Below are 10,067 nucleotides of genomic sequence, written 5' to 3'. Positions count from 1 at the left end.
CCTCCGACTTTCGTTCTTGATTAATGAAAACATTCTTGGCAAATGCTCTCGCTTTGGTTCGTCTTGCGCCGGTCCAAGAATTTCACCTCTAGCGGTACAATAGGAATGCCCCCGGCCTTCCCTCTTAATCATGGCCCCAGTTCGAAAACCAACAAAATAGAACCGGAGTCCTATTCCATTATTCCTAGCTGAAGTATTCAGGCGACCGGCCAGCTTTGAACACACTAATTTTTTCAAAGTAAATGCTTCGGGCCCCCGGGACACTCAGTCAAGAGCATCGGGGAGGCGCAGAGAGGCAGGGGCTGGGACAGGCTTTAGCTCGCCTCACGGCGGACCGCCAGCTCGATCCCAAGATCCAACTACGAGCTTTTTAACTGCAGCAACTTTAATATACGCTATTGGAGCTGGAATTGGTTTAATTGAAAAACTGCTCCCATACATACATGGTAAAACAAACAAAAACTGCAGACATAACTAAGAATATCCCAAACATTACCCAACTCCCGATAGTCCATGAAAATAGTCCATAGTTCATATGGAAAAACAAACTTGGCCTTACATATGGCCCAAATCCTTTGGTTATATGGAAATTCAAATGAAATTATTAGCATATAAAACATAACATACATCCTATAACATCTTAGGTGAACTGAAACCCTTCCCATACTAGGCCCACTCCTGCATAAAACCCCAGGAGGGACAGCAACACACATAGGAACAAAATTTAACCAACCTCCCACCCAATCAGAAACATTACCCACCCACCCAAGCAGAACGGAGCATCATAAGCTAACTAGAGAATGCAGCCGTACTTCAAAAACTAGCCACCAGAAAATCTAGGGGAGCGGAAAAGGGAAAGACCTGCCACCATGCAAGGAAAAAGGATGGCCCTCAAGGTGGCTGGAAGAGAAAACCCCTCCACAAACGGCTGCACCTTTCAGGTCCAACCCTATCCCTTTCAAGATTCCTTACCTTCACCAAGGATATCACCCACCACCACATCGACAGGCAGGGTTTTGCCCCTAGTGGACACTAAACACCTAGCGTGCCAAATGTAGTAAAGCACGACCTTGCTAAGTAAAAAAAGATTGCTCAACTCAAAACCTCTCCTGACTCTGAAATCACAGTAGACCCACTCAGAATAGGTAAGGGCCGAGAGGCGGGGGTAGCCGATGGCACCACCAACCCTCTCCTGAACCTCCACATTGAAAGGACACTGAACCAATAAGTGGTCCATGGACTCCATTGTCTCCATTGTCCCTCCACATTCTGGACGGGGACAGTCTCTCTCCCCTAAGTTCCTATACTTCAGGTCGTCCATGGAACGCCCTCCATGCCAAGTCCAAGAACTTTGGTGGAATTCTCACGGAATTCAGGTGGGCTAACCCCTCCTTGAGGACCCTCTCAGGGCAGTCCCCAGAGCCAATGGCTTCACCACATCCGAGGACATGACTCTCTGATACAGCTCTCGCCTACCAGTAGAGTCCACCTCAAGGGCCGATATCCGCCATTTTCTCAGTACCTTCAAAGCCTCTAGTACATAGGACGGGAGGTAACCGTGTGATCTTCTCAGATCTCCAGGCCTCCCACCGTCCCCCAATTCCCTCAGGAAGAGTAACAGCCAGTCCTTACATGACCATTCCCAATCGGGTCGTCCTGAAACAGGGGACTGCAGGTTGAAAATGGTGATAAAAAATATCACCGGGTGGATCATGTCCAGCCCCCCTAACCGTCTCGTTAGGTGAGGTCTAGTCTTTTTCCCCACAACAGCAAGAAAAACAGACTGTTTACCCGTGCATAGAGCGCTGCTGGCAAGAGACATACGTAGCTAACATACAAAAACTCAGGCAGCAAGTATGTCTTGATCAGGCTCACCCGTTCCCTTAAAGTAAGCTTCCAGGCTGCAACTTTCTGGGCGGCACCCGACAGTCTACATTCCCAATTTTTCTTGGTGTAGTCCCAGTGGTGGCTGGTGCTCAAAATTTTTGGGGGGGGGCGCAAACAGAAAAATGTAATAGACATTGCTTTGCGGCAAAAAACGCTGTGAACAATTGCGTGACTTTGAGGTCCCAAAAGTGTGAAAGGGGCTTTCAGTAATTAAGGTATAGTGTGCCCCCTTTCAATGCAGAGAGACCAGCGTGCCCCCTTCAATGCAGTAAAAACCAGCGTGCCCCCTTTCAATGCACAGTGACCAGCGTGCCCCCTTTCAATGCAGTGACCAGAGTACATGCCCCCTTCAATGCAGTGACCAGAGTACATGCCCCCTTCAATGCAGTGACCAGAGTACATGCCCCCTTCAATTCAGTGACCAGAGTACATGCCCCCTTCAATGCAGTGACCAGCGTACATGCCCCCTTCAATTCAGTGACCAGCGTACATGCCCCCTTCAATGCAGTGACCAGCGTACATGCCCCCAATGTAGTGACCAGTATACATGCCCCCAATGCAGAGATCAGCGTGCGTGCCTCCAATGCAGTGACCAGTATACATACCCCCAATGCAGTGACCAGTATACATGCCCCCAATGCAGAGATTAGCGTGCGTGCCTCCAATGCAGTGACCAGTATACATGTCCCCAATGCAGAGATCAGCATGCGTGCCTCCAATGCAGTGACCAGCGTGCGTGCCTCCAATGCAGTGACCAGCGTGCGTGCCTCCAATGCAGTGACCAGCGTGCGTGCCTCCAATGCAGTGACCAGTATACATGCCCCCAATGCAGTGACCAGTATATATGCCCCCAATGCAGTGACCAGCATACATGTCCCCAATGCAGAGATCAGCGTGCGTGCATCCAATGCAGTGACCAGTATAAATGTCCCCAATGCAGTGACCAGTATACATGCCCCCAATGCAGTGACCAGCGTACATGTCCCCAATGCAGAGATCAGCATGCGTGCATCCAATGCAGTGACCGGTATACATGTCCCCAATGCAGAGATCAGCGTGCGTGCCTCCAATGCAGTGACCAGTATACATGCCCCCAATGCAGTGACCAGTATACATGCCCCCAATGCAGTGACCAGCATACATGTCCCTAATGCAGAGTTTAGCATGCGTGCCTCCAATGCAGTGACCAGTATACATGTCCCCAATGCAGAGATCAGCGTTCGTGCCCCCTTACTTACCTGGAGCAGCAGCGGCGGCGGCAATCGGCTCCTCCTCAGTCCCCCGAATGGCTTCTTCTGCTCGGTCCCGGCGCGTCTCCTCCAGTACTTCCGGTCCCGCCTCCTCCTGGGCCAATGGCATGGGGATTCCCTTGCGGCCAATCAGGAAGCGCGTATCGGACGCGCTTTCTGATTGGCAAGGAGGAGGATCGGTGTGACAATAGCGAATTTTCATTCGCTATTGTTACACAATGGGTGGGCTCGGGACGCACTGCCCCGCGCCCCGGATCCACCCTTTGCTGAAGCCTATTAGAGCCTCTGGCTCTAATCAGGTGAAAAAAAAATCCCCAATTGAACTCCATGCGTCCAGCGCCCCTGCTTGCAGATTAGGGGGCCTGGACGCATGGATGCCCCTGCGCCCCCAACGAGCCGGCCGCCACTGGGTCAGAGACTGCAGACATGACAAAAGATATGGTCAGAGACTGCAGACATCATACAAGAGATGGTCAGAGACTGTAGTTATGATAGAAGATAGAAAAGCACTAGGGGGGCCGGAGAGCACAGGGGAAGCAGAGAGCACTGGAGATGCTGAAGGGCAGGAGGGGGCGACAGGAGAGCATTGGGGGGGGGGACTGGAAAGAATTAAGGGGGGGTTTGGAAAGCATTGCAGGGGGGTTGGAAAGCGCTGAGGTTGGAGAGCACTGGGGTGGGGGCCAGGGAAACCCAGGGGGACAGAGAGAACGGGGGGGAGCTGAAAACCACTGTGGGGAGCTGAAGAGCACATGGGGGGGGGACAGGAGAGAGTGGGGCTGAAGAGCACTTGGTGGGGGTGTTGGAAAGTGGGGAGGTGTTAGACAGCACTGGGGGGCCCGGCCAGCAAAAGAAGTTGTATAAGAGGGGGATGGGGCAGCTGCATATAGAGGATTTGATTTTTTCCATATTCCTTCTGCAGCTGCTGAATGCCTGCAGGAGGGAGGAGGAGGAGAATCAAGCATCCAGCAGCTGCAGGAGGAATATGTAAAAATCAATTCCTCCATATACAGCTGCCCCATCCCCCTCCTATACAGTCACATAGGGAGCCTTGCTTTGGCACTCACCTTCTTCCCTCTGCTGCCATCGCCGTTGCCGCTGTTCTGACAGAACACCACATCTGATCTGCAGCCAGAAGAAGAGGGAGGCGGAGCTGATTCTACGCGCCGAGGAGGCATTTAAAATCCTCCGCTGATCTGTGCAATGAGAGCCTCTCCTGGTCACGTGACGAGTGACATCATTGGTTGCTAGACGCGTCACCAGGCGATACTAGCAACCAGTGTGGCAGGCCAGGCAGGACATGGGAAGCATGTTAGACACTCGGGGCTAATAACAATAAATCATCCACACGAGACTCGGGGCTTTTTGCGGGCACACTCGGGGCTATAGCCCCGGTCAGCCCCCCCTGCCGACGCCACTGGCTGCGCATCCCCCTTTTAAGAGGGTCCCCTCACTTACCTGCTCTCCTGGGCTGACTCGACCGTGACACACAGCGCGCTGCTCCTCTCCTCGAGTGACGAGTCCTCTTCGTTCTCTGCTTGACGGCGGCGGGAAGCTGACGGAGTCAGGCGGTGACGGTGAGTGACTGACGCACGCACCGGCACCGCCCCCATTGCGAGTCAGCGATGTCCTGGATGATGATTGGTCCAGGCTGGAGACTGGACCAATCACAGCCAGGATATCACGAAGGTGGGGGTGGCTCAGCGCTTTTTCCTGCGCCCAGGTTACGCCCCCAGAAGGCAGCCAATCGGGTCGTAAACCCCACCCCCCCCCCCATAGCCACCAGGCCCAGGCATAGGCCTGCAAACACGATTTTTTTTTCAAAACTTTATTTGTTCTTTTTGTAATTTTTTTTTCTATTTTTTTTTATTTTTCTTTAGGGGGGGCGGCGCTCTGGAGCCCCCTATGCACGGGCCGCCACTGGGTAGTCCCCATGGCCAAAAGTGATGCCTAATTCTTTAACCTCGGGCTGGGGCACGGGGAAAACATCCGGGAGGGGGAACTGCTCCCCTCTTTCCCCATCCAGAAGGCTTCACTCTTATCCCAGTTGACACTGGAATTTGATGCCTCAGAGTAGTCCCCGATCTGCGTTTCCACAACCGGGCCTCCTCCCCACTTGAAACCACCACGAGACATCATCAGCGTAGGCACCCACCCTAACCGCTTTGTCCCGGCCACTGCTCGGGTCTACCTGAACCCCCTCCAGATGCGCGCAGTCTAGCCTCCGGACGAAGGGGTCGACCGCCAAGACATACAGCAGAGGGACAACCCTGTCTGACACCAGAACCAACAGAGAAGGATGGGCCGACCCAGCCATTGATAAGAGGGAAGCTCTCAGCCCCCCTGTACAACGCCCTAAGCCAGCCAATCACCCGACTCGGTAGGTACCTTTCCAGAAGGAGCCAAAGGTACTTGTGGCTCACCCGATCAAATGCCTTGGCCTGATCTAATGCCAGCAGATACCGTCCACTCCCATCCGCCCTGCACCTCTCCACAGCCTCCCAGATGCCAAGGACAGCACTAAAGGTGCTCCGGCTCGGAATTGCACAGTGCTGGGACTTGGACAGCACCCTGTCAGCCACAGCCGACAGACGCAAGAAAATTATCTTGGCCAACAACTTCCTATCAGTGTTGAGAAGGGCGATTGGACGCCAGTTCTCAATCACAGACGGGTCTTTCCCCTTTGACAGGAGGATCAGGGCCGACTTTCTCATTGAGGGGGGCAGAAGGCCCTGAGCCAAACATTGGTTAAAGACCTCCCTCAGATGAAGAGCTAACAGGCTCTTAAAAGTGTGGTAGTACTCTGCCATCAGGCCATCTGGCCCAGGCGCCTTTTTAAGGGACAACAGGTCAATGGCCTTCTCTACCTCAGCCACCGAGATGTCCTCCATCAAAAGGTCCTCCGAGAAATCCAACTCCCCCACAGGAGTCTCAGACAAGAAAGCTCTGGCTTTCTCCTCGTCCAAGCACTGCAGTCCCAGGATGCTTGAAAAGTGGTCCGTCACGATGCCCAGGATCCCCGGTTTGGACCTAACCAGAGACCCCGCGGCATCCTTCAGGCCATGTATGGTCTTCGAACCCACAGCATCACTACAACTCTTGTAGGTATCCGGGGAGATAAACTTCCCGTAATCCCTTTCAAGGGTCAAGGAGGCCAGGCGATCATACTGGCACTCCCTCAACCGCCGCTTTACCTCAGAGATCTCTTCCCGGGCGCCACCCGAGGATACAAGGTGGTCCAGCTGCCTTCCCAAACCCAGGTAGGCACTGTACTTTGAGACTGCCCTGGACCTCGAGATCCTCCGGAAGAAGCCCTCCGACCTCTTCTTCACTACATCCCACCACTCAGGATGGGAGCAGCCGCCCTCAAGGAGCGAGACTTGTTCCTCAAAGAAGACCTCATAGGCCTCCCTCACCTCAGGGTCCTCAAGCAGAGTCACGTTCAGACGCCAAATACCCCTCCCTTTCTGAGGGGTCTCGGCAACATTCAGAGCGACAGAAACCAAACAGTGATCAGAAAACTCTACCTCACACAGCACTGGAGCCGTGAAGACAGAGTCCCCCTTCAAAAAAAAACCTATCTAGTCTACTCTGACATCTACCTCTAGTGTATTTGAACCCAGTGTGATTGGGGAAGTGACAAACATGCATATCCTCCAATCCGGCATCTCTAACTATACTATTCAGAAAAATACTGTCATATCCCAGCGGGCCTCTGGCACCTGCTCTGACTTAAGGCCTAGTGACGGTGTTAAAATCACCGCCGAAGACCACCTTCCGGGATGTAAAAAGGTATGGCTTGACCGCTGTAAGAAGGCTTTTCCTTGCCCATTTGGACAGAGGTCCATAAAAATTAATAAGGCGCAGAGGAAGCCCCCTAACGAAAGCGTCAATGACCAAACATCTGCCCACTTCCACCTCAATTACTCCTCGACAGTCCACCGAACCAGTCTTAAAAAGGGCCGCAACTCCACTGCATGGCTCGGCCGCAAGAGACCAGAGGGAATGCCCACACCTCCACTCTCTCTTTGCTGCATGCATCTCTGCCACCGATGCCAGCCAGGTCTCCTGCAAAAATAAAATTTCAGCATCAATTTCGCTGAGAAAAGTGAAGGCCGCATAACAAGCTCTCACAGATCTGATACTTGCGACATTAATGGTCGCAAGCCGAATTGGAGAGGGCACTGCCATCCTTAGTAATTAAGGTGGTAATGCTCCCCTCTACTTACCCAATCAACCTTCAAGGCCCATTACTGGGCATCTCCATATCTTCCTCCTCAGAGTCGGATGAGGAAAATACCCCAAACGAATTGGAAGTGGCCACAAGAAACGGCCCACTTCCCCCCGCCCCCCCTGGGGACACAGGACCCGAACCCTTTTTAGCCCCCCTGAGGATCCTCCTCTTCCTTTTGCCCTTGGAGGCTACACTCCACTCTTCTCCCACCGAGGGGCTGCCTGAAGGCCCGGGTGGGACAGCCCTGGAGCACTCCTGCGCCCCCTGACTGGCACCTTGCCCCTAGACGCTACCCCCTGCCTTAGGCAGAGAAGCCTTGGTGGCCCCTCTACCCTCAACCGCCTTTACCACTTCTGGTGCTAAGGCCCTCCCAGCCCTAGCCTTCCCCTTGCCTTCCACCCTCTGCGGAAGGGGGGGCAATGACGCAGGGGCAAAAACCCCAACCACTTGAAACCCAGGGGAAGAGGCCCCAAACATTAGGGCGGGGGGGGGGAAGAGGAGGCCGCCAAACCCCCAGCCTCCTCCGGCAATTGTACGCCATCCAAAGGCTCGGCCCTAATACTGGCCGTGCTACCGCACACAGCCTTCGGGCGCACGGGTGCCGGATCTTCCCCAACTCCCCTGCTGGCTGAACCAACCCTCACTCCCCCAGTAGGGGCACTCCTCTCTTGCCCCTCCTCCTCTCTGACCTCCGTACCTGGGAGGTAGTCTTTTTCCTCACCACCTGCTCTTCCACCACGGCCCTGCCCTCTGCTCCAACCCCTGAACCCTCCCCTGGCCTTGCCTCTGTCCTCACCCCATCTGCCGCCTGGGCCCTATCTTCTCCTTGTTGTTCCCCCTCCTGCTCCCTCGGGGCCCTCCCCGCACCCCCCGAAGTGTACCCTCGGAAAGCCTTGGGACACCGACTGAAAGGGTGGCCTGGCCCATTTTACCACATAGATTGCACCTGATTAAGGCACAATCCCCAGCCAGGTGCCCCAAACCACCACAGCGCACACAGCGCAGCATGGAGCGGTCAGCCAAAAAATGCGCCGGGCTCCCGCACTTGAAGCATAATTTCGGCTGACCTTGATAGAATGCCATTATTCGGTCTCTGCCTATGAATGCACTTGCCGAAACGTGGGATACAGATAGTCCCCTCTTCCCGAGTTTAACTTTTACCTGCCAAGCCCCAGTCCAGATTCCCCTCTCATCTAAAACTTTCCTAAGTGGGGACTGAAGCTGGCCATATCTCCTTAACCAGGTGGCGATGTCCTCGGGAGGAAGGGACTCATTCCTCACCAGAATGGTCACGTTCTTAATCTCCTCCTGGCGGGACAAGGCCACCAGATGAAAGCAGCGCCAAGCCTCATGCCCCTTAACCAACTCACATCTTTCAGCTGGCTTAGGCCCACTGAGTCAGGACTTACAACCTGATACCTGGGGGAGCCAGGCATGTTTACCACTCCCCCAGGGGGGGCAGCCTCTGCCACCACACACCCCAGGGGGGGACCTGCAGCCATACCCCCAGAGCTATCCTGGGTGTCCCCAGGACTGTCTGCCCGACCATCCGCCACCACAATCATGCAGCTCCCAGCCCCCAGCTGGTTAGCCACATCTCCCTCCAGGGCAGGTGAAGACTCCACGCACCCTGCTCTAACCTCCACTGCCTCCAGGGCGTGAGGATCCCGATGGAAGGCGGGAGCACCTTACAGCCTGGCTGCCCTCAAAACTGGCCTTCTGCATGCGATCCTGCAGGGCCTTCAGGAAGGCAGCCTCACCCGGACCTCTGCTCGAGAGATCCCTGACCAAACCCAAGAGATCCCTACAGGCGCCTTTAAGGCTGGCAATCTCACCTTTAAGAGTTGCTCTTTTATCTTTCCGGAATGGTCCCAGAGGTCCCAGAGTAGTCCCAGTCTCCCCATTTTTGCCTCATAACAGGAGGCCGCTTTATCCAACAAAGATTTCACCTTCTCTCTTTCCTGACCTTCACTTTCTCAGTGGATTCCCCTGGCTGGGGATCTGTCTAGGACAAAAGTTCTTTGTGTGTCCAAGAAGAGTCTTTCCACAAGGGCCAAAGATCTCTCAATCAAGCCCATAGACCCGGGGGCCCCAGGCTGGGATGCTTCGCCAGGGCCTGGGCGAGGCCATCTTCCCCCCTCCTTCCTCTGGTTCTCAGGAGCACACCAACACACGTCCTTCCTCCTCAAACGTTGGAGCTGGAAATGTTTTTATTTCATTCAACTACAACAGATTAACAGTGTCCTGGGACTGAGCAATATAAACAAAGAATAAGACTACTTAGGCCTTAGTCCAATCTTACACATACATCACATAGCATATTCAACAACTTAACTCCTACACAACTTGACCCATTGTCAGCCAGCCACGCCAGCACTCTGGGCGTTTTTACAGCCACCGAACGCTGCTAGCCAACAATGAGCCACAACTAACATATATACTACAGACAAAACAGAACACTCAGACAGAGCAAACAAAGATCTGGGTTCAAAGCCTTATTTCAAAAACATGATCAGAAAAAAAAAAGCTACTAAAAGTGATAGAAGAATAGAACAGCCCGCCACCATGAAAGGACTGAGATCAGCACCTCAAGGAGGCTGGAAGTTAAAGGCCGTCCATAAACGGGCACTCCTATCCGGGCCAATCCTGTCCCTTTCCAAGTTCAGGATTTTGACCAACTCACCAAAGATGTCCTCCAC

This window comes from Pelophylax lessonae, assembly GCF_965119305.1.
Source record: "Pelophylax lessonae genome assembly, chromosome: 11".
In the NCBI taxonomy this organism is placed as follows: Eukaryota; Metazoa; Chordata; class Amphibia; order Anura; family Ranidae; genus Pelophylax; species Pelophylax lessonae.
Note: the sequence above shows the minus strand (reverse complement) of the source record.